We start from the raw sequence: 21,328 nt of genomic DNA, 5'->3' as shown, positions 1-21,328 counted from the left end.
GAATTTAAGAAAACAATCCCATTCATGATTGCTTCAAAAAGAATAAAATATCTAGATATAAACCTAACCAAGGATGTAAAAGACCTGTACTTAGAATATTATGACACTGAAGAAGGAAACTAAAGAAGATACAAATAAGTGGAAGCACATACTATGTTCATGATAGGAAGAATTGACATCATTAAAATGCCCATGCTACCCAAAGCAATCTATAGATTTAACACAATTCTTATCAAAATTCAAATGACACATTTCACAGAACTGAAACAAATATTTTAAAAATTTATATGGAACCACAGAAGGGCTGACATAACAACAGCAGTCCTGAGAAAGAATAAAATTAGAGGAGTCATACTACCTAATAACAAACTATACTATAAGGCCATAGAAATCAAAACAGCATGGTACTGGCATAAAAACAAACACATAGATCAATGGAACAGAAAAGAGAACCAAGAAATAAACCACACCTTTATAGTCAACTAATATTTGACAGAGGAAGCAAGCACATACAATGGACTAAAGATAGTTTATTCAATAAATGGTGTTGGGAAAATTGGACAGATATGCAGGAAAATAAAACTATACTACGTCCTTACACCACACAGAAGAATAAACTCAAAATGGATCAAAGACTTAAATGTTAGATATGAAAGCATAAAAATCCTATAAGAAAATATAGGCAATAAAATCTTGGACATTGCTCATAGCAATATTTTGTCTGATATATCTCCTCAGGCAAGGAAAACAAAAGAAAAAACAAACAAATGGGACTATATCAAACTAAAATTTTTTGCACCGCAAAGGAAACAATCAACAAAATAGAAAGACCACCCATAGAATTTGAGAATATATTTGCTGATGCATTTCATAGGGGGTTAATATTCAAAATTTATAAAGAACTTATAAAATTCAACACCAAAAAAACCCCAAACAAAATCCCAAACAATCTAATTAAAAGTTGGGCAAAGGGCCTGAACAGACATGTCTCTAAAGAGGACATACAGATGTTTAATAGACATATGAAAAGATGTTCAGCATCACTAATCATCAGAGAAATGCAAATCAAAATCACAATGAGATATCTACCTAGCATCCATCAGAATGGTTATCATCAATAAATCAACAAACAACAAGTGCTGTTGAGGATGTGGAGAAAGGGGCACCCTTTTGCCCTGTTGGTGGGAATGTAGATTGGTGCAGCCACTGTGGAAAGCAGCATGGAGGTACCTCAAAAATTACAAATGGATCTGCCTTTTGACCCAGTGATCTCACTTCTGGGGATATATCTGAAGGAACCAAAAACACTAATTTGAAAGAACATAAGCACCCCCATGTTCATTGCAGCGTTATTTATAATCACCAAGATATGGAAGCAGCCCAAGTGTTCATCAGTAGATGAGTGGATAAAACAACTATGGGGCATTTACACAATGAAATACTGCTTGGATGTAAAATACCCTTTACAACAGTATGGATGGACCTGGAGAGCATTATGCTAAGTGAAATAAGCCAGTGAGAGAAAGACAAATACCGTATGATTTCACTCACATGTGGAATCGAATAAACAGATTGAACTATCAAGGAAAATGGGGACAGACTCAAAGATAGAGAGCAGGATGTCAGCTAAGGGGTTAGGGGGAAGTTAAGGGGTGGCAGGATTGAGCAAAATAAAAAAAGGACTCATGGACATAGACACCAGTGTGGTCATTGTGGGAGGGAGGGTAACAGGGGACTAAGTGGTGATGGAAAAAATAGAATTAAAAAAAGAGAAAAAAGTGCATGTAGAGCATTAGTTAAGTGCCTGCTATGTGATTTCAGCTGTTGGCTGGTATTATTTTTCTTGAGAACGCTATCTCAGAAAGCCATAAGGGTGGTGATAAAGGTGACACAGATCCTGCCCCAAGGTAGCTTGTGGTGGGCAATCATGACACAGTACATGACAAGAGCCAGGAGAGAAGAACAGGGTGAAAAGCACAACTAACAAATGGAACCAAAGTTTCAAGAAGAGAACTGTTGGAGCTGGTTGTTCAAACGTGGTGGGGCTCCACGTGAAAGCTGAATTTAACAGAGCAACGGTGCTTTCTGAAAGGGCACAGTGGGCAAAGGCAGAAAGAAAGGAAGAGCCAAGGATGGATTAAAAACAAAATAAGTGGGCAGGCTCAAGCTGACAGGGCCAAGAAAGTAAGCAAAGAGATAAATAAATTAGCAACCAATGTAGTGATGAAGATGGCCCTCCCAGCCGAGACAGTGTGAGACAGCCTGTTACAGAGGCTAGACTTGGGCTTGAGACTAAAGATTACATAAAGAAAAATGTATGCAGACTTTTCTGATACTTTGATTGTTTTCCTCCCACAACACTCCAGAGCCCACTCTGGATTTTTTCTCAGGAAGGATACCAGGGAGCTCTCCTGGCCCCTTGACACTGCCTTGGAGACTTCATGGTGAAGTTCTCGGGGTGGGATGGCTGGTTCGGAGACTGGCCACACAAGTTGCTGAATTCCAGGGACTGTGACTGGAATGGATGCCGGCTGTGTGAACTATGTCTAGACATGGAAACTGTGCTCCCAATCTTTCAATCTTGCTTTCTCTATGCTCTTTAACAAGGCACAGTCTTTGTTAAACATTTTTGCCACAGGAACAGAGCTGGAAACATGTGCAATCAGCAGCCGCAGCAGCCACAAACGGGGTTATGAAATCTGCTCAAAAATAGCCTGCTTGCCCCATAGGCATGCAAAGCAGCCAAACAGCCAGTGCGGACGTGTCAGGCGGCAGAGTTCTTCAAGAGGCTTCCAGTGACCTGCCACACTTAGGCGCAAAGGCGTCCACTGCTGGTCAGAAATATCCGGAGGTGATCTGGGCCTGTGGACAGGCCCCCGCACAGCTGTGAGCCACGAGTCTCCGGTATCAGTTCCTGCTGCATTGGAGGCCATGGCCAGCCTCCCAGGACATGCCAGGCTAAGCCTTCCTATCCTACCTACCCTGAAGTGCCTTAGTCCTGGAGACATTTATTAGGATTAAAACTTTGAGGTTATATAATGTTACCTGAGGCAAGAATATAAAAATGTGGTTCCACTCAGATTCTACTAATGAACCAGCCAGAGGTGGTTAGGATGGTGCATTTTAAACAGGGGAAGGGAACGATGATGTGGCTGGGCTGGGTGCTCTGCAGGTCAGGGAGGATAAGATGGGGCTGCAGAGCGCTGGGTGAGAGGTGAGACTCCTATCATCTGGGTGGTGTAGGAGTTGTCTGTCACCTTTCATCTCCAACACAAACTGCTTTTGTGAACTTTGCCCCAGTCACTTCAGACCTTCCTGCTTCAGCTGGGTGTGCCAAGTGGAAAGGTGTTCTTTCCTCTAAAGGTGTTCTTTCCTCTATATTTTACTCATGAAGGAGAAAGGAGTCAGATGACTGTCCTTCACCATGTGTCCTTGGAGTTGGATCTCAGTCAACTCTAAGAATGATTACATTACCGGATGCAACTGCAGAGGTCCGGGTATTTTTGCCAACCCTCTTTCTTATGGCTGAAGAGACAAAGTATCTACTATGTTCTGGTGGGAAAGACCACTGGGCTAGAAATCAGGGGACCGGCACTGTCAGGTTGCTTTGTGTGAGTTACTGAACCTCTTGTGACTTTCCTCAGTTGAGCAAGACCAAGACTTGTAGCCCAAGAAAGAACCCGGGGCAATCCCAGGGGCTGTGCTGCGAGCAGTGTGGAAGGCTTGGCCAATGCACAAAGCAGCCAGTTTTCTCTCTCCTGGGAGCTCAAAATGAGCCCTCTTTCCCCTCACCTCCCTCCTTTCCACACTGAGGGCTTCCTTTCCCTTTTACCGGCAGCCAGGTTGGCTCCAGCCCAGACTGGGTTTCTGTTTTGACAAACTAACCCCTGGTTTCTGCTGGGAGGAGAACATTGGGAGTAGCATGAACTCATCTTTGTTTTGGGAACTTGGGTTGTATATCAGGCACCTTGTGGCTTGGCTTAAACCATCCCCTTGCTAAAGTGCTATATTTCACACCCTTTTATAGGAAGCACATAACTTTCCATCCCACTCCAGGTGTGGACTGGGTCAGCATGACCCGGGCAAAGCATTTGAGACAGCTGACCCTATTCATTGCATCTACACATTGACCTGTCCTTAGAGTTGAGTCCACACTTGTTTCTGAGGAATCTCTTTGAACTCAATGACCTTTGCTCTTTCCTTTGTAGCCATTTTTAGGGCAAATGGAAAATAAGGCCTAGTCCTTTAATGACTTGAACCATATCTTTAAAATCAGACTTATCCCCATCTCGAGTATTGCTTTAGGAGTTGCAGCTGTTACCTAGCCTGGGACCCTGAGCTAGTGCCCATCATATGCCACGTGCTGATTTCTCCCCTTAGCATCCTGTGTATGCTTGGGATGGGGCCACCCTAAACTCTGCCCTCCATCACGCTGGTGCTTTAGGAAACCTGTGTAAGACACAGCCTGCTTTTGTGGCTCCTTCCAATGGGCTTTGACAATAAAGAAGGTGTCTATCTGTTGGGGTATCACTAAAGTGGAATAGCCGAAACTCATATTTTCTAAAAGTTTGAAGGCTTTGACCTCCTCAGATGCTTTCTTCATGTTTTACACAAGGCAGCTTGGGCGTAAAGAGCTGCCTCCACCTACATGGCTGTGAAGATCTGGCATCTGCTCAGGCTGAAAATAGTAGTTTGAAACGCAGCACGAGAAGGGACTCACGTACACACACTCTGACATGCAAATGTGGGCTCAGAGGCAGTTTCGGGTAGCAGGGCTGAGTTCACAAGTGGCTGTGAGGTGAAGGAGGAAATGTTCTCTGGTAGCCAAGAAGGGATATACACTGAGGGCTTCTTTCCTGTGGGGCTGTCACTTCCTCCCTGCAAACAGCAGGAGAAAGGAGCCCCTGAGCCTCAGTGGCCCAGTGTCACTTGCAGCCTGGGGCAAGCTTTTGGAGGAAAAGAGAAAAGCAAACTTATTGTTTTTGTTTTAAGCAAAACCTTTAGCATTTTCCCTTTAGCTCCAAATGCTAATCTTGAAAGTGTTTAGAACATTATATGAAAATGAAAACCTGAAAGCAATCTGTTAAGTAGGCTGGCCATGTTGTCACAAGAGGCATGGGATCTCTTCTCTGCCGTGCTGCTGTGTCATCAAGCTCCCCATTTCATCTTATTTCTTGGCTGCTGTTCCCAGGACCCTGTCTATGCTCAGCCTGGGCACTGGATAGCACATGTCACTCTAGCTGATGTGACTTGGTTGGAGCATCATCCTGTACACCAAAATGTTGCGGGTGCAATTCCTGGTTAGGGCACACACTTAGGTTGAGGATTTGATCCCCTGTCAGGGTGCATATGGGAGGCAACTAATCAATGTTTCTCTCTCACATTGATGTTTCTTTCTCTCTCTCTCAAATTAATAACATATTTAAAAAATTTAAAACATAGGACATGTCTTCAGATATTTAAACCATGTATAGAATTTTCTAATCAGTATCTGCAGTGTCTGTCTCTGTTTCTAGCTCTGTCCTTCCTTTACTTCCTATTTTCTTTCCTTGAGAAAATAGACTCTATTAGAAAGGTCACTGTACAATGCTCTAAGGAGATTATTATTGATCTCTTTCTCTTTCCCATCATGTTCCTCATCTAGGAGGCTTAGTGGACCAGTAGAAAGTCCTTAGACCTTGGAGAGAGATTGGTTGGGCTCTGAATCCCAGCCATGCTATTTGCAGCTGTAAAACCTTGAACACTTTGCCTTAATTTTTGGACCTTCTGTAAATTGAGAATAATCCCTGCTTTTCAGGGTTTCTGTGAGGTTTCAATGGGACAGCTTAAATGAAGCGCCAGGAATATATTAGCACCCCGTGAATGGTGATTACATTCATTGAGTGACTGTATTCATTTTTTGAGACTCCTAATGAAATGCAAACACTGTGGAGCTACAAAGTACTGACCCAGGCATGGCTCAGACCATCAGCTCATCACGTCCAACCAGTTTGGCCTTGGGCCACTGGCAAAATGTCTCCCCAGCAGACTGCATGTTGGAGGGCACTGGGCGATGTCACTATTCACTTCATATGTCCATTGGAATATGCTCTCAGACAGGAGTGGGACTGGCAGTGCAGGTTTTGCTAGAGTCCAAAGTTGGAGTGGAAGTTGATGAAACAATTTCTTTAATGTTTATACTAAATTCTATAAATGAAATAAATTTAAAAAACTATTCAGAAGACATGGCAAGCTCATTACTTACTCTGTCTTCAGGGGTATTAACCATTTAAAATCTTCCCTCAAAGGTACAGAAAGAAGCAGATGACATCTTGTGGTATAGAGGAGAGAGCCAGACTGGGAGGCTGGAAGCCCTAATTCAAGCTTCAGCAGATGACCTAGAGTATGTCATTTGCTTCCTTAGTGCCTTTGATTCTTTGTCTGTGAAGTAAGGGTCTTGATAGTAATAATAGTTCTATATGCCACATCTATCTCACAATGTTATAATGAAAGGCAAGTAAGATCATGCATTTTAAAGTCTTCTGCAAAGTGCAGTGCAAATCATGGCTGTCTCACTTTGAGGGAAGGTCTTAAATCTTCTCCAGGAACCTTTCTACAGTAGCAGTTTTCTGGAGTTGCTTTATGCTTGAAAAGGTATAGAATCTGTCTAAGGAGGCAATGCTTCTAACAAAGGCTTGGAAGTAGTCATAGGAAACAGGCTTCTCAAAGGGCAGATGATGTTAGGTTGTGAGGGCCAACAAGTATATCAGGGATAGACTCAGATTCCTTTGGGCCTCCATAGGTGGAAACCATGACATTTGCATTCCAATTAGCAGGAAGAGACAAATTTGAGCAGAACAAGTGGTTTCCAGGTTTACTAAGGTATAATTACCTTCTAGAATCTTGATCTGATGTTTCCAGTGTTTCTAATTTAATTCTAGTACAATACTTTTGTTGTCTTACAAGTGAACAACTCAAATAAAATATATCTTCAGTCAGTGACTGTCTATCCTCAGCTGTAGAACAATCACATTGCTTACCTGTTCCTGTCACCACCTGAGATATGTTTTGCAATCTATGGGTGGTTTCCCCTGCCTTTGGTTTTGCAAACTGTAGTGCGTGAAGTGGCAGACATCCTGCTCTTGCTTTCACTCTTGCCCCACTCCCTCCTAGAGACACACAATTGCATCATGAGGCTCATTCCATTTTATCTATGTGAGCTCTCCTTCTCTTTCTCTCCCCTTGCCCCCCAAACTCAGAGATCCTATGAAATAATCATTAGCATTTGGATTGGGTTTTGTTGATGTTGATCTTTAATTGCCGCTCAAATACCTGGGTGCCTAAATTTCTTAAAGGATAAGGCCAGAGCCTTAGTATTGGAGTAATACCTTTTTTTAATATTTGAGATTAGTGTGGGTGTTGAAGGAAAAATAAAAATGGCTTTCGCAGGCGTGCTGATCTAAGAGGGTGACCTAACAGTAGAAATCAGCCTTCTCATAGTCTCCATGGATAAGGACTGACCTGGACTTGATGTGCCATCTGCAATCTACTACATGGACACTGGCCCAGCTTTTCTCAGAATCTGTGTGGCAGGACCCAGACTGCCATCAATACTCATCTGCCTGAAGCCTGAACAGAAATTGGATTTCAGAATGCAGAGAGAAATAGGGTGAAATATTCAGAGTCAAACCCTTTCCTGTGAAAATAGGGTAAACTGTTTTTCTGCAATGACTAGGCATTTAAAATTCAAAGGCTTGAATAAGGTTTAGTTTGCAGTAGTGGCAGTGGTAGTGGTAGTAAATGCAGTATTAATGGAGACATGGGAGGGAGAGCCGTGTAAAAAGCCCACCAAAACTGTTGCATTTGAAAAAAATGTAATCTTTAAGTGTCTTTCCTGATGTAGCGCAACAGACATTCTAGGTCAGCCAGAATTAAAACTACACACACACACACACACACACACACACACACATATACCTATAGATATAAATACAGCATATACATATAATTTATACCATCTCTCTCTGTTTAAAGCACTTTACAAAGCATAAACAGGAAGTCTTTGGAAAGTCAGATTTTCTCCACACTTCATAAACTCTTTCTCTGCCAGAGTAAGATTCAAGGAGATCTACAAGCATTCAATCAGTCAATGGACAAATACATATTCAGCCTCTAGGATTAAGGCTATGCTGGGTGCTGGGAGGACTACAGAAGACAGCAGACAGCAGCTCCTTGAGAACATGTCCCTCATACTGAGGGGGCAGCCTCTTTTAAGGAGCAACTGCCTGACCTAATATTTGTTGAGTTGAAATGCTAATGAATCTCCATGCCAGCAAGATATTTGTTCAGACAGCTGAGCAAACCTGGTATTTACATCCCTTCTGCATTCTTCTGGTTTGTTCTTTCTCTATAGAACTAGTAAACACTGTGCTCAGGACTCTGGAGCCTGGAGAAAACTCCAGATGTTGTAAAGTTAGCACCTGCATCTGTGCACTGTCACCAGCTCCACAGATGAGCCTACTCTCTCTGTGGTTATGAGGAGTGGCCAGGTGAACATGAGGCTTCCTAGGGCCTTAGCTCCTCAGTGACAGTGACAGTGACCGGACTCCAAGGTGGTAAAACTGTGCTGAGTGGAACAGTGTTGGGCAGTCTATATTTTGAGTTCCAATTTGTTCTGCTCCGTTCCTGTGGTGCCTTGACCATGCTACACATAGTGGACTTGAGGTTAATGTTAGATGAATACAAAATTGCTATTAGAGTGAAAATGTATTGAGTACTTACTCTGTGTCATGCACTATGCCAAGTTCTTCACATTGATTATCTCATTTTATCCTTGCAACTGCTTATGAAAGTTATTATTATTTTGCCCCATTTTACAAACAAGAAAAATGAAGGTAGAGGTCACCCTTGTTCTTAGTGGCAGAGCCAAAATTTGAACCCAGGAATCCATTATTGTACATGCCACCCGAGTGAAAACTCTATTAATTAAAGCCTAAGGTATTGGGTGTCAAGGAGTCCTAATGTGCTTTTAGAAAACACACGTGCCCTAATTTGTTTAATCAATATGCTCCTGAAAAATTGAATAAAAATATATATGAATATCCTGAAGGCAAGGGTCATGTCTTTCTAACATTTACAGTATTTAGCATTGTGCCTGGCACATAGAAGACCTGAAACAAATATGAGTGGATGGGTGAATGAAACAATTACAGAAGTAATTTTAAATATGCTTGATGAGAACAGTGTTTGAAGGGACCTGTAGAGTTACCAAAATATCTATGTTGATCCAGTTTATTGAAAATTACCTATAAGCGGGCATTAAAGCATAGAAATATGACTGGAAAGTTTCAAAAATGCACTTTTACTGTCTTCTTAGACTTTTTTGTATTGTTGAGTTTCTAAAAATTGATGATGTATCTGTCTTTGACTGGGTTGCACTTGAAACAGAGCCGCATGGAGGAGGACTTGGTGTAGCTGATCTGGAACATGATCCCAGGAAGAGAAATGAGGAAATGAGATGGAGCCAGGGAAGGGGAAAGCCATGTCAGGGTGGGTAAAGGCTGTGTGGGTGGGTGTTAAGAGCTCCTTGCCATAAATACTTGTCCGAAGGCCCGGAGACTGGAGCAGTAATCCCCTGGCCCTCATTAGCACAAACACCCCCCAACCTTTCTAGGCTCTACTTTTGAGGGTTCGGTGGGACTCTGCAGTATCAGAAAAGGCCCCAAGTCTGATGATAGAAAGAGGCATGGCCCACCCTGGAGGTAGGCGCTGTCAGTGTCAAGTGAGTCTGAACTTCCAGGGCTGCCCCCCCTCAGCAATGGCTAAGAGATGGGACATAAAGTAGGAGGCCTCTAGTATAATATGATTTTTCAAAAACTAATACAACAATTTTTATTATTTATTATTTATTTTTAAACTTATTTTTTACTGATGTTTTAATATTTATTTTTATGTATTGACTTGAAAGAGAGAGAGAGCGAGAAACAGCAATTTGTTGTTCCACTTATTTATGCATTCATTGGTTGATTCTGTCATGTGCCCTGACCAGGGGTCAAACCTACAACCTTGGTATATCAGGATGACACTCTAACCAACTGAGTTAGCTGGCCAGGGTCCTAATAAAACAATTCTTAAAATAAACAACAAAAGTAATTTTTGTGAAGTAAAGAATGGTTCTCTATTTGACTTTGCGAATCTGGAGTTGCACAAATGAGGTTATTTTCAGTGAGATCCTCATGTGAACAGTGGCACAGGTCAGGTACCTGGGAAGCAGACTCAAAAACAGATAATCTATGCTAGGGAGCACTCTGGGATCCATAACTGTAGGGTAAGCAGGACTGGGCATGGGAGAAACTGGGCTGGGATGCAGTTACAACAAGGCTTTAGCTAATGCTCTAAAGCTGTGATGGGCATGCAGAGTTGTCCTGAGTTGGAATGAGAAGGCTGGGCTCGTAAAACCATGAGTATCATTTAGTCACTGGATGCTAGATGTCTAGGGGAGGAGAAAGATACCCTGGAGTGAGGCTGCTGAAGGCAACTCCAGGAGATGGCTGAGAGCTGAGGCCTGCCCGCTGGGGAGATAGGGTTCTGGGCAGCATAGCATAGTGCCTTCTGCATGGGTCTTTTAGCAAACTTGCCTTTGAACATCTGAATGAATCAATACAATTTAAAAATTCAAATCTAGGGGAAAAAACAACTTAATTCAGTAGCAACTCTCCCTCCTCACTGTGGCAGGCCAACCTGAAAAGATGAGGAATAGGGCAATGTTATTTTCTCACATGTCAGATAAAGACTCTGGACTAGATCAGGAATTAGGTTGCATATATCTGCAGAGTCTTTTATTTGCATGAATAGTTTTCATGTAGAGGTTTCTGGCTTCTTATTAAAAATTTGGAACATCTGGCACATTGGGCCCATATTTTCTTTTTTTTTTTTTAATTCTCACCTGAAGATATGTTTATTGGTTTGAGAGAGAGAGAGAGAGAGAGATTGATGTAAGAGAGAAACATCAATTGGTTGCCTCCTGCATGTGTCTCACCTGGGGATCAAACCCACAACCCTTGGTGTATGGGACAACACTCCAACCATATGGGCCACCTGACCAGGGCTGGGCTAACATTGTTTTGTGGCAAGTACCAGCTACGGTAGAGTAGCAGTTGACCTCTTTAGACCCTGTCTTCTCCAGTCTGCTTCAATTATATATGTGCTGCCTGGGCCCTATAACCATTTAAGTTTGTGAACTGTGATCTAGTTTGTGAACCTAGCTCTGTTGAGCTGTGATTGCATGTGAATAGTCTTGTATACTGCTGAAATAGGTACTTGACTTCCTAATAACATAATGGCAGCTAGAAATCTTTGACTTTCTTGTCAAAGATGCATCTCTTCCTGGATATTCTTTTCGGGCAAGTTGGACCATTTCATTGTAGGCTAGCTTTATGGCTTTGCAAAATAAGGATCTCAGTGACCCCAATCTTTACTGTGAGCATGAAGCAAAATGCTTTTGGTGGTTGTGGTAGAGGCTGTGTGGGATTTTCTAGCCACTAAAGTATTATTTAAGCCTCAGATGTTGTATTTATAAAAATACAAGTCCTCAGGTTCTTGTAGGCCCCTCTGATCCAGCAGATCTCAGCCCAGTAGGTAGGGCTCAAGAATCTTTATTTTAAATTGGTTTCTCAAGTATCTTGGTATGCAATCATGTTTAGGAATCATACTGACTCCTCCTAGTTGCTCCTTGTATTTTATGCTTGGTTCATGTATTATAAGCTTCTGAGCTATTAGTACACAGGGCAAGGGTGTCCTTTTTTATTCATTGTTTTATCCATCCCCAACCTTTAGTGCTACCTCTAGCACAGTGCTCTGCAAGTGCTGTGAAGTCAGTGAATGTTTAGTGAATAATTGAATGAATGAATAAACACTTCCAAATAGCTTCCTTCTTTAGGAGGTGAAAAACACAAGCCTCCAAAATCCTATGTTGAAGATCATTTGATTTAGAAAATTTATTTTATAAATATGGTGTCAAATAAGTCAGAGAGGGGAAAGAGTCCTAGCTTTATCTTGGGAGGTTTTTGCCTTGGGGATGTTAAGAAATAAATGATTCCTTCTAAAAAGAACTTATACTTTTCATCAAAAGATAGATTATTCACCCACCAACACAGTGTATGTGAGTTATTTGTACAATATTTCAAAAACAGCAAATTGACTCAATAGAAAAGGAACTTTCTAAATTATGCTGAATTTTGCCTTGAAATATAAACCTTGAAAGAATAAGACCAGGAGCTTCTTTCATACTAGGAGATAGATGCAGTGATACAAATTTAATTTATTGCATTATGGTTTATTTATCAGGTGCTCTACTTCCAAAGAGTTCAAAAAGCCTGTGTCTGCAGAAGGAAGGCGTGGAAAGCCCCACAGTTAATTTGGATTTTGAAGGGGGAAAGTCCATAAAATTTTGCCTCACAGAAAATTTTGGAGCTTGTTTGGTTGTTTATACAGCCTGCCCTTCCTAGAAGCCCTTGGCTTTCTCTCTAATTTCTGGGGTTGGAATCCTTCCAGAGGATGAGGCTGTAGGATTCTGAGACTATGGATGGGTGAGATGGAGAATTGGAGTGTTCTGAGCTTGACTGACTGTGGCCTACGAGGCCTGAACCGGTAGCCTTGGACATGTTTGGTAGTCTGCCTAAATGCTGAGAATTAGGAACATTTTTTTTCCCTCAGGTGCTCAGGAGTCTCTGTTAGCTGATGCTACATGAGTCATTCAACATCACTACGAATTTCTACCTTGAACTCAATTAGAATGAATTTATAACATAGGTGCTTTGCATCATTGGCAACTGCATTTTGTTTTTTCATTTTCTTCTTAAAAAACAAACGATAAGGTTATATTGCAGTAAACTCTTCAAATTAATGTTGTACAGACAAAGAAGGTAATGGTGCTGAAAGTAAACCATTGGCAGGTTTGCTTTAGCTGCATGTAGTACCTTGTAATGCTCACTGTCAGCTGGAAGTCAAAAGGCACGGTATGAAAGATGAGTGCAAATGTCAATGTTTATAAATACACATTTCACAAAGGATACATTCATTGACATGAACTATGGACTGATTAGAATATAAATATCAGCATAAACCCAGTTGTTGTCTGTAAAGTTTTGAATTGTGGCTACTCATGGCATGGCCTTTTTGTGTCCTGATTTCTATATCTGTTAATACTGTTATTATGATTAATGCTACTGCTACTTATTACTATTTCTGCCAGTCCCTCATCATACCAGGGGACCTTGAGAAAGCTTGATATTTGTCACGGGCATGTGCGCCAGAACTATGGCTAGATTTGGGCCAAGCTATGACAGACTTGATCAGATATTGATTAAATACTTGTGAGGCTTTTGGCCTCACCTGATGACAATATTCAAAGAAGGCTGGGTTTCATCCAGTTCAAAGGTCTGTAGAAATAGGGCAGACTTTTCAAAATCCTTAGAACCAAAGAAAAACATGAAGGGCTGATACTAGAGTGGTGGTTGCAGACTTCCTGAGCAACTGTGCCATGTGTTTCTGCAGTCTTAGGTTTTCAGTGGTGAGGCCTTTCCATTTCGAGGGGAGTGGTATGGTCTCAGCAGGACTCAGCGCGTCCCAGTAGGGTTGTGGATAAGAATCCAGTCTGTGTCCTGGCCAGGGAGTTTTCTGGGATTAAGAAAACCTACCCTATTAAGGAGGTGTCTCCAAAATTGTGAGAGAAGAGACTTCAAAATGGTTTTAAATGATTTCTGTAGTGGGTATGCATCTTTTAACACTGAAAAAATCCAGAGTCAATTTTAGAACTTTTTAATAGAATCAAACTCATACTACATATAATATTTTGGCTGTAAATAACTAGGGACATTTTATATTTTAAGCATTATCAAGGTACTCAAGGAGTTATTTTCAGCCTGAAAGTAGCAGGATAAGAAATCTGATACCATGATGCTCAAGGTTTTAGCTCCCACTGAAAGCTGATCTTTGCCACTACTGTCTTGGTTAGCACTGAGAGGTGCTTATTAAAGACTCATTTGTAAAATAAGCTAATCGGCTCTGATCTCTTTCCTCTAAATCTGGCAGTCCTTTTAGTTGGTAAAAAGCAAATTTTATAGGAAGGATGATATAATTTATATTAGAAACTCACTTTAAACAAGTTTACTGTCTGGGTAACATTTCCGAGAAATCAGGTAGAATTCACTATAACACACATTAAAAATCACTCCAGTTGGGTTTTATCCAGCGGAAACATTCTCTAATCATTGAACTCAGGCTAGAATTTATATTTTCTCTCTGCAAATTAACAAATCACATAAAACATAACGATATTTGGATATGTGTCAAGCAGAAGAATGCTACAGGAATTCCAAAAACTGAAGTATGGGACGAAATAATCTCTTAGGCTTCAGGAGATGTCTGTAAGACTCTGTCACTCTAGTCTGTGTCCTAGAATGTTGCTGAATGGGCTAAAACTGTGATATGGTAACAACATGAGTTAAGACACTTTTCATTGACCTTTGGGCATTTTATAATTCAAGGCAAAAGTTGTCAATCTTTCCACTTCAGTTTTTGAAGGACCAAATATTGTACATGTATTAGCCAAAGATAAAACACCAATCAAGCTGGCTGTTCATCTTTCATTTAGCCAACCACATTTATTGGACATAAAAATCTGTTAAGCACCTTGGGAAATTAGGAAAGGAAGATACAGGTCTTATTCCATAGTATAAATAAATGGACTTCTCTCTGGGCTTTTGTTACAGACTTCGGTGAGGCTCTTGGATTGGAAATTACTTGGGAAAGAGGACTTTTCCCCGTCTCCACCAGCACTCACCCTGTGCTCTGTGGAATGCCTCTTTCCCCAGGGGAGCCAAGCTATCTATTCTTTCTCCAGTGTGGGGTAGAAGCAGATATGCTTTTCTTCATTTTTCTTTTAGCAAAAGTGAAACAAAGTAAATTGTGAAGATCACATCAGATAAATTCATCTGACTCAGAAATGTTAAGATTTTGCTGCAAGGAACAGAAGGAAAAGGGTTATAAACAACAAGTATGAGGTATACTTAATATTAAGTTCTTTATTGTCATAAGCTGTGCTTCAAAGAAGAGTGTTGGGAATGTGCAGAGTGGGGTTTCCATGCAGTTATAAAAAAAGAAAAACATTAACAAAATTGATGAGCCCACATAGCTCTCCTGCGACAAAAGAGGGTCCCCTGACTTTTCAAAGTGAGTTTAAAAAGAGTCATGTATATACTATCTTGAAAGCTGTAGTAAAAGAAAAAAACAATCCCCTGAGACAATAAACATATTAGGTGGAATTCTGGAGAGGGATGCGGTAATTTTACAATAGAAAACAAGCATAAATATTTAAGGAATGATAAGCTCTCCCAATGGAAATCTCTTTCCTTTTCCAACATGGCATGTGACTGCCTGCAGAATTTTCTAGTCAAAGAAATCACCTGCATTTCTTACCTAGTGAATATTCAGGAAGACTGTCAGTACCTCTGCTAACTTATGTCTGTGTGGTTAAGATCTTTATTGGAAAATTGTGCAATATCAGGAACAACAAGCAGTGACTTTGGAATGGTAGCACACACTCCAAAACCTCTCAGGTGGGATGAATGTGCAACTCAAAGAGAACACACATCTCTTTATCAATTAGGTTTTTAAGAACATGGCCTGAGAAAACAATGAAATCAGTCAGGTATTTAGCAAGGAGGAGTATAATACAATAAAATTTCTCATAATAGATTTAGTTCAATTTACTTGGAAAGCAAAGTATAAAGGCCAAGAGAAAGAGAACGGTTGTAGAGTTCAGATGGCTCCAAGAAAGTATAAATGGACTTATTGACTATGTCTCAGAACAGCCTCTTAGCATGTTTCCTTCCATTGTCCCATAACTGAGGTCTTAAAAAATAATTGAGAGTAAGATTTGGATGAAAAAGAAAAAATTCACATATATATTCACATTAATTTTTCGGGACTTTATTTTGGCTCTTCACATCTTGTTTCTAGTTTATCTTATTCTCTGAGAAAAGCTATATATATCTCCAACTGGAAAAGGGTGAAGGAAATGTTTGCTTTTGGTCCATTACACTTACACCTGCAGATGTAAGAAAAATCCTTTCAGGACTAGAGACTAGATATAGTCTCATCCTTCTCCCCATAGACTCCCTTTTACTCCTGCCCAATCACCTCCCACCACCCCACTTGCACTAGCAGTAGATCCTGAAGTGTTACTATGTCCTGACGCACAGAGCAGTGTTCCTTTTTATAGATGGCTATAAAAGGGAAGTGGGGTAAAGCTGGAAGGGCCCCCAGGGAAATCAGAGCTTCCTATAAGAGGTCCTCCCCAAACCCTGTGTTTCTAGTATTTCCCACTTCTCTGTGCATCACAAAAGAACCTTTGAGTTCAGAGAGTTGAGATATTTTTACTTCTAGGAGTTATATTAGTACAGGTTACCAGGCCATTTTAGCACTATGAATAGAAACAGTCAGTAGGTGACCACCTGTGCTTTCAGGAAGATCCAAAGAGAAGTTGGGGAGGTGCCACCAGAGGGCCAGCAGTGCTGGGGACAGCATAGATTGGATTGGTGCACTTTCTCATTAGCTCAAAAGGTTGGGCAAGGCTGTTAAAATGCCCTTCCCTTTACAGAAGGGAATGCTAAAACCAGAGATTGTAAACAGTATTCAGGGAATTGCAGTGCTAAAAAGAGGCCAAGTTCCCTATTTTAAGTATGGAGGCAGCACATCAGGTATTGATGTAGCTGATTTGTTCTCTGTGTTAGCCCATCTCCATTTTGAAAAGTGTTGCTTGAGGGCTAATGAAACTTGGTTAGTTTTATGAAGTAGGTATCAGAGATCTTGCCTCAATGGTGAACCAACTTGTACCTGCTTGGGGAGAGCCAGTTTTGTGTGTGTCTTCCCAACTCTGTGCTCAGTGATATCATGTTGGTATCTTGAAATGGGCCATAGAGGAAGTATTTACACCATGGAAATTGGCAGTCTACAAATCAGAGCTAGTTGTCAAACATTTGCCAGCACACAACTGTCTTGAGAGATTTCATTTTAAATGAACAAACTACTTTGGACTAAGGAATTCAGTTTTTCCTGAGTAGATCTGCTTTATGCCTCACAATCTTTGTCACTCACCTCAACTTCTAGTGACACTCCTATTGTTTGCCTCAGGTTAAAGCTCCCTCTCCCCTCTTGATTCTTCCAGCACTTTCCATCTGCAACAGTCTTTGGACATTCATGCCTTTACCTTGTTTGGGTTTGTTGTTGTCATTCATGTTTTGCTGAATTCCCTCTAACTAAAATGTGAAGGAGGAGAGAGTGGGTGCTATTTAGGGGCATCAGCAATGGTGGCAACAACAGCAGATGGGGTTGGTTCAATAGAGAGCATAAGAAGAGAGGAAAGTAACTGGAAAGGTATATGAACACATTTTAAAGTCTAGGGGTGGGGAACAGCCATTCAGTATAAATGATGTGAAGCAGAGGACTTTGTGGGTCTCATTCTGAGAATATTCAAATGTTCTCATAATGTGTCTTTTTTATGAGGCTTAGATAGTGATTATTTAAACAATCGCTGTTGGCTCCCAATAAAAAAGGCTTAAAGAGTGTCTTCTATGGATGGGAGAGGAAACTGTTCAAGAAGTAAATTGGAGCAAGAAACTATTACTACCCATTTGCCGTACATCCCAGGAGATTCTTCAGGAGACTTCTGGAATGAAAAGGTGGAGGGAGTAATAGCTAACTCTAACAGCTTCTGCTGTTTACCTGCTGTGTCAGTACCTCTGCTATCAGGAGGTTTTCCTTCTACCTTTGTCTTCGTCACTCTCCTCTCTATCCACACTCCTACAGGTATCTGGAGACTTTTCTCCCTGGTGCCCAAAGAATCCCCTTTGAGTTACACTCAGAGACTGTGTCAGGGTTTGGCTTTTCTGGTGAATGTGGGCCTTTGGGGAGATTGGTTGTCTTGAGGAATGTACCAGGGCATCTGTCTGTGGGGTGGAGGGAAGGTGGAGGAGATGTGTAGGAGAGGAGAGGTTAGTACAGGTGCTGCTGCCACCCTGGGACTGCCATCTTTGCTCACAAAGGCCCTGGAAGAGTGTGCTGCTTTTGTTCTGCCTCCTCATCCTTCTGGCCAGATTAACCAAGAATCCACTAATATGTGGAAAACTCTATGAAGACAAGAAGATGAGTGAGGGGAATAGTAATAATAAAGAGGTAAGGACAATAGAGTGGGTTTATTTTAAAAGCACTGTTCTTTCCCTGGATGAGCCTTTTTGTCTACCTGGTGCCCTATGCATATGGTATGGAGATGCTTTTTTAAAGCAAATACTGTCTGTTGTGCAATGTCGAACTTTTCCACATCACCATTTTAAACGTGTCAGTAAATTACATTGTGCACCAATGTGCTTGTGCAAGTGGAGTATTACTTTGAAAATACTCAGAGAAGGAAGAGAGGATACCTGACATGCTGATGCTGGTAACCCAGCCCGTGCTGGGAGTGTGAGCCGGGAGCAAAGGGGAGAGGCCACAGGGGTAGTGCTATGTTGCCCTGGTAACCAAACTATTGTGCAAGGCTAGTGAGGTTGATTGGCAAAGGGAAAAGCCCTCTTACTCCCTTCCAGCCCCTGGGTGGGGGTGGGACCAGAGGATACAGCCACATGTGTCAGCCACAGGTCAAGATGGTGGCAGAGGGAGGTACTGTGCTGGAAAGAGACTTATCAGTCAATCCTGGGAAAAAGACAGGATTGGTTGGAGAGCTGGACTCTCCTGGAACACATGAAAGTTTGGGCTGGGAGATAGAGACTGAGAAAATGGTGAGAGGAGTTTGCTCTTGGACCCACTTCCTGGACATACTGGCTGGTGGGCTTGTGGAACTGATTGGCCCTGGATGCCACATGGCCAAAGGCAGTGCAGGCCACACATGTGGACCCCAGGAAGGAGTCTAAAGCAGGACCGTGAAAGGGAACTAGCTAAACCACCTGGATGACCATGCAGTTGCCACCTGCAGTTCCCAAAAGACGATATTTTTACATGGGAGAAGAATCTCTGGATGTGGTCTTGTGTTGGTCTGGTAGAGGATGTCTGGGTTTTCTTCTGGGTTTCCAGAGGGAATGATCTTTGAGGCAGGAGCCTGCCACTCTTCCAGATTATGCAGCTTTTGAATGTAGACATCTTTCTTTTTTCATCAACCTCTGCTTCTGGAATTTGCCTATGGGTGGTTGCAGTCAGCCGAACCCCACTTTCATTTGGTAACAATGCAAGTTATAGACAAAGACATTTTAATTTTTTTAGTTAATAGTGAATTAGCTTTCCCACCTCTACCTAATAAATGCTGAACAAATAGTAAAAGAATATTGGTAGAAGAGACGCTAAATTATTAGCTTATTCAGGGTCCCCACATGTTTTGACTTGGTCCTATGAATGAATGAATGAATGAATTGTGAATAAACATCACTAATGTCAGCCATTCCAGCACTAAAACCTAGAGGAAAAAATATCTCTAGTTTTTGAATGAAGGCAGTAAAATTGTATGTGTGTGGGGGGAGGGGTAATAGACCAATATGTCAAAATAGTTGCTCCTCTCTTTTAAAAAACACCTTGGAATCTATGCTTAATTTTGATTTAGGCTAATCTTTTACATCTATCTGGGTTAATATACCTACATCAAGATTTGAAGAAACCTAATTCTCCACAAACACAGATTCTTTGCTTGAGTTTTTCTTTTTGCCTTTATGTGATCACAGTGCTAGGAAAATGACTAAGACCTGGTGTCTCTTTGTTCAGGCATCTGGATCCCTAACACCATAAACTAAAGCATGCCCTGAAGCACAGGGTATGACAGACACAAGGGCTTTTGACGTCAGGACATACGATCCTGTTTCTGCGTGTTCCACTTAATTGGGCAGCAAACAATGTTTCCCTTCTTCCTCATGATCTTCTGCATTGCTGTGGAAATCCGAGCAAAATTGTGATAATTGCTATGATTGTGCACTTGAAATTCCTGAGCTCAGTAATGATGAAGAATGGGTGGGAAGCTCTTTGTGGTTTTCATGAAATTGAATAAAAGCTGTTTGGGGGTCTGGAACCAGTCACCCAAGATGTGTATCTGTGATATGCAATTGTTTTGTTTTGAGCTAAAGGCAACTTTAGCCACAGGCTCAAGAGAAACTTCTGCCCCTTCCTTTAACTACTTAGCAGAACACGACTTAGAGGCCTTGACATAATAAGAGATTATCAGTGATAACCTTTTGGACACAATCAAATGGCAGGGAAACTTTCATTTACTGAACATCTGCTTTTCTTATCGTCCTGTAATGACCTTTCAGTGCCTCCAGGAGCATTATCTCATCTGTAGCTCGGGATGTCTTACATACATCAATCTCCCTCTCTGTATCCGAACCCTTCCTGCATGTGGTGTCTCTGACCCTCTCATATATGTGGGGTTATCATACATATGTATGTACTAAATTTGGTTATTTTTCTCTTGCTAATATGTCTCATGTCTTATTAGATCAGCCAGAAAAACCTTGATGGTACAGGAAAGTTTTCCTCAACACCTGGAAAGATAGTGGCAAGTTATTTTTTTTTAATTTATTTATTTATTTTATTATTTATTTTAATTTTATTTTAATCATTGTTCAAATACAGTTTTCTCCCTTTACTCCCAACCCTCCCCACTTCCCTCCCATTACCACCTTCCCCCTAGTTTTTGTCCATGTGTCCTTTAAGTTTGTTCCCGTGAACCCTTCCCAATGTCCCCTGAAATTCCCTCTACTCTCCCCTGTGGTCACTGTCAGCCTAGCAGTTGGTACCAGGTACTACACAGTTACATGTTCGAAAAAATACATTTACCAGTGAAATTCTTCTCTCTATATCTATGTTGCCATTAGGGATTGTTCTGTTTTTAACTCCTAAAAAGAGCCCATTGGGTCAAATTTTAGCAGATTGGTTCATGTACAGCTATCACCAATGTCTAAGAAGGAGTTGGCTTTCTAATGTAACGCTATATGGCCTATGTATGTTTTAGACTATGGGGAAAAATGGCCCCTAAATGGTTCTCTAAATTACTATACCATCATGCAGTTGGAATTATTTTGCTGATGGTCAAGGAAATGGGACAAAATCCCTTATGTCTAGGCATTTATGTCATTATACAATAAAGATTCAGCAAGGAAAGGAAACCACTTAATGATGCAGAAAAGGGAAGTGGCTTCCAAACCCCTCTCTAACAGACTCTGGAAAGTCTCTTTAATGCTCTGAACCCAGGGGACACAGGAAGACTTCCCCCTTCACCACTCCCACTGCTAGATACCCCTGAATAGGGCCCAGA

This window comes from Phyllostomus hastatus, unplaced genomic scaffold (genome assembly GCF_019186645.2).
Source record: "Phyllostomus hastatus isolate PE091 unplaced genomic scaffold, TTU_PhHast_1.1 phas_contig_348, whole genome shotgun sequence".
Taxonomy (NCBI): Eukaryota; Metazoa; Chordata; class Mammalia; order Chiroptera; family Phyllostomidae; genus Phyllostomus; species Phyllostomus hastatus.
The sequence above is the reverse complement of the archived record's forward strand: the minus strand, read 5'-3'. Positions refer to the sequence as shown.